Raw genomic sequence first — 4,583 nt, 5'->3', positions numbered from 1 at the left:
ACCTCTAAAACCTGCAGGACAGCGGCCCTCGAGGACCGACTTTGGGGATGCCTGCTTTACGACTTCTGCAGAAAATGCTGGCATAAATAGCAGCTGGGTGTTGCTAATTAAATAATAATCATCACCTGTGACAGAATCTTCTTTTAGTCAGGAACTTAATTGTCACTCCAAGGTAAGATACAGTATTCACATCCCAAAACACAGGAGCCATAGGTCAGACTCTACAGCCCCCTGCTTAGCATGTCCAGGTTTATCACAGGATGCTTTAAAGATGACTGAACAGCTATGTCTTCATTGCAGAGGTTTCAAAGAGAGAGCAAAAAAAAAGCAGATTGGCTTCAGGTTGACATGGTGCATATAAAGAATAATGCCTTTAAATGAGTGTTGGTCAAGGGGGAGAGGCTTGGCCATAAAGACTTAACACAGTATATAAGGACCTTATACCTCAGAAGACTGATTCCCCAAATTGTGTGGTCAGGATCCAACCTGGGGATGTGAATCAGCAAGTCTCCTTTACATAAGTTAAATTAATTAATAAAATCATAATGGTGTAACACATTGATGTTACAGTCTTTAAAGAAAAACATTAGTGGTTTTTAATGCACTGAATAAAGACATTTGCTGAACTTTTTTTGAACCATATTCATCCATATCCAACTGTTAAATGTATAATTTTTTATTTTAAAACTGATTTGATATTGATAGATGAAACTGGCAATGAGAGTAGCTATCATGCGCTAGAACAGTTACATTTTATTTATTCAATAGCATCCAGCAAGGTCAGGCTGATATGCTATTAGAGCTCAAATAAAAATAAAATAAAGATATATTTCCTTTGCATTTTGTTTATTATTATTATATTAAATATGGCATGGAAAAACCTGTGCTCCGTTTCTCCATGTTATGTAAAGAAATTCAGGGGGGAAAAAATTGCTTTTTCTCATATTTTCGTTATTGGTTTTAAGTTGTAAAATAAATGATACATGGATTCAGAATGATACAGAAAAAAATGGATTGTTCTAATTGATTTATTGGATTTTATTTTATGCACTGCATAGATTTTCTTGTGCGCTGAGAAGGAGGGAGCAGTGCGCAATAGCGTGCACAGCTTAGAGGGAACATTACCGCTCACACTTTTGTCATTAGAAGCAGTTTATAACCAGGTCAGCCTTTGTCTTAGGGACCCTGACTTGCTCGGGTCCCTACACAATTTTTTGGTTTGCTTGCCTTGTTAAAATGGGCCTGGTTTTAAAATCTCACCTTCGTCACTCCAAAGCATTTATTATGTCCAAATAACTTTATTTGTTTTAATATAAAACTTTTACCCAGAAGGCATTTGGCTCGTCTCAGAGGACAGCAACCCCTTCCTGTTATCCCTCAAGGTCTTTATTTCCAAACAGGAACTTCTGCCTTGTTCGGCAGTTGTGGAGTTCACTGACTACAATCCGGCCTCAGTGTGGACAATGACTCTTGTCTTTATTTTAAAACTGGTTTTCAAGGCTTCCATCAATGTATGTATTGTTTGCAGCACTTTGTTTCAGTTATGGTTGTTCTAAGGTGTTATATTAATAAAGTCGGTATGGTATAGTACATCAGGCTTCCTGCATGGCCTCCCACAATCCCATCATTGCTGATAATGAATGTGTATTCATTTTAGATCTCTATGTAGTTTAACTATAAAAAATGTTTTTAACATTTGTGCATCTTTATATCTTACTCTCTGGATGTTTTTACTTTGCATACGTATATCTAAGGCATGCATACATTTATCTGTGCAGCCTACATTCTCAGACCTTCCTTTTTAACCTCTAAAAGCTTAAAAACAATGTCTTCACTGACAGCTGGCGTTATCTTCATAGATGAGAGTTAAGATGGTAAATCTGATAACAAAGGCTTTAGTTTTGGTATCTGATCTGTAAAATAGAAATAGGATTTTCCTTTCTGTTTCATTTTTATTTAAAGAAACAGGCTGAACTTAGGAACAATGTCACAAATAGTAGTTGAATATTTTAAGGAAGTATTGTTCTGTTTTTGACATAGTCATAAAAAGTCATAAAAAGACAACTTTTAAATGAAAGTACTTTCAGTGGTCATGTAAATATTCACACAACGAAGAAGAAAAAAAAGGACTTATATGATAAAATAAATTCACAAAATAGATCAAGAAACACGTTGATTAAGGCTGTAAGCAGAACCAGTCTCTGTTTTATTACAGTATTGATAAAACTTCTATTAGTTTGTAAAATAATTTACCACTTACAGTTCTGGTAAAGAAAGTTTGCTCCTTAAAAAATGTCAGTATCCACCCTAAGGGTATTAACCACCAACAATGAGCTTATTTATTAGAAATGGGCTCAGGAGGTTGGGAATGAATGGAAAATCTTAAACAAACCAGCCGAGAGAGGTGTGTAAAATAACATAAGAAAAACCCACATGTTGCATTGGAAATAATGAGAAAACAGGATCCTCAAATTTGTCTCAAGAAAAGCTCCACATTACTTTACTGCACATCGAGATTGAATCATGCAAATTTAAACCATGATAATCTGGCATGGGAACTAATAAAAATTCACCCACCTATACAGGGTCTCTATAGCTTAGATTACAGAAGCTGTGTTGCTATTAACCTGCTAAGAACGATTAAGATACTCAATTTAGGTAAAAAAAAAAAAAAAAAAATGTACTTGTTCAACTCTTTATGATGCAGTCTCAGTTATAATACTGTATGTTGTTGGTGATTTTCCAACTTAAGCTTTTCTCTCCCATAAAATAATGTTTAATTAAATGGGAAAAAATAATGGTTTTATCTGACAATTTTGAAAATAATTCTATCTTTCCTTAAAAAGTGTTTAGGTTAAATTTGAGCCACAGTGCTGCTGAACAGCAACTACCATTAAAGCTTTTAATCATGACTAAAAAGATCAATTTCAACCTTGTCTTTAATAACGCTGTTACTTTGACTAGTCCATTAGTTTTAGACGGTAGTAGCTCTACCTCTAAATTGATTTGATTTCTTTTTCTTTTAGCCGATGATCAACCAGAGTTTTTGTTTACAATCAGGGCTTCTTAATCTCCTTCCTGTCATCTTGATCAATTATCTACTCAGTTTTCTCATATTCCCCAGTTTAAAAAAAAAATATTTCTGTACATATGCAGATGAATCATTTTTTCTTTTACTGGTTTTATACCAAATTATTTTAGTCAGATTGACCTACCCATTGCTTCAGACACTTTTCTTTTATTTGGGTTTTCACCTAAGGGGTTGCAGTCAAACACCATAATTTACAGCAGTGTTTCCCAACCGGGGGTACGCGTACCCCTAGAGGTCCGCGAGGGTGTTACAAAGGGTACATGAAGATATTTTCTTAAGTGGTAAAATAAAATAGGGCTGGGATCGGTTCTGCTTTGTTAGGACCCAATTGAAATATTAAACAAGCTTTTATCAACAGAAATGTGATTTTTTTCTTTGAGTTCACCTTGAGCTTTGACACAAATCCAAACCAAATGAAGGTACAGACTGGATGTAGAGAACAGTCTGGTATTGGCTGTTTTTCACACTGGTCTATTGGAGCTCATCAAAGCAGCTCAGGTGTGTTGATGAAAACAAATAAAACTAATTAAGTCAGTCTGACTTTAATTTTTGCTCTGCATTTGTCTTGAATTTCTCAACTTTAAATGTGATTATAAGTGAGTTACTCAGAAGAGATCCAGTTTTATGAATACAGGTTTATATTTTGATTTTATTTAGTTTTTTTTTTTTTATTTCTATTCCTTACTAACTTCCAGGCAACATATTTATGTCGTTTTTTTATTTGAGATGGAAAGCATAAAGTGCCTAAGAATTAAATGCTCAAATTAAAAGATGAAGTAAAATTGTTTTTATTTTATTTTATACTTTTGGAGAATCATCAATACTTTTGCCTGAGCTGGGTGCTCATGGTAAGAGAAAATGCCCAAAGGGGTACACAAGTCAAAAAAGGTTGAGAAACGCTAGTTTAAAGCAACTAATTACATAGATTTACAGGGTTAGGGTTAGTCCACTGATCCACAGTGTCTCCTCCAACATATTTAGATTTTCTTTTTTTCTTTTGCTAAGTTTTCAAGCAACAACAAAAAACATGTTTACTCTCTAAAGTCCTGCATTAACCACACCCATAAAGCACACCATTTCCAAAAAGTCCTGTAGCAAATGGGTACAAATAGCTCGGTGTCTTCTAAAGACATTTTAACAAGCAAAAATGGTATTGACTGACATGGGAAATACTGCAGCATTTTTACTCACAAACACTGAAATATGTTCTTACAGCTACATTTTCAACCCATAATTCTCTTTGACTGTTGCTTAATTAGAAGCTTGTCCTAACCTGTCTGACCAGAAACTATCCTCTCTGTATAATCCTAATAAGTGCCTTCAAAAAAAAATACATTTGTCCAGCAGGTTATAAATTACTTTGAGTTGGACAACTGGTGTTTCTCATTACCCCTCTCCCCTCTCTCCTTCCTTCAGATTATCTTATTATATGATGAGGGCCTCTCTACTGCCTGAATCCCCCTGCCGCAGCCAAAATATTCCCTAACACCTA

This window comes from Cyprinodon variegatus, unplaced genomic scaffold (assembly GCF_000732505.1).
Source record: "Cyprinodon variegatus isolate N-32 unplaced genomic scaffold, C_variegatus-1.0 Scaffold333, whole genome shotgun sequence".
In the NCBI taxonomy this organism is placed as follows: domain Eukaryota; kingdom Metazoa; phylum Chordata; class Actinopteri; order Cyprinodontiformes; family Cyprinodontidae; genus Cyprinodon; species Cyprinodon variegatus.
The sequence above is the reverse complement of the archived record's forward strand: the minus strand, read 5'-3'. Positions refer to the sequence as shown.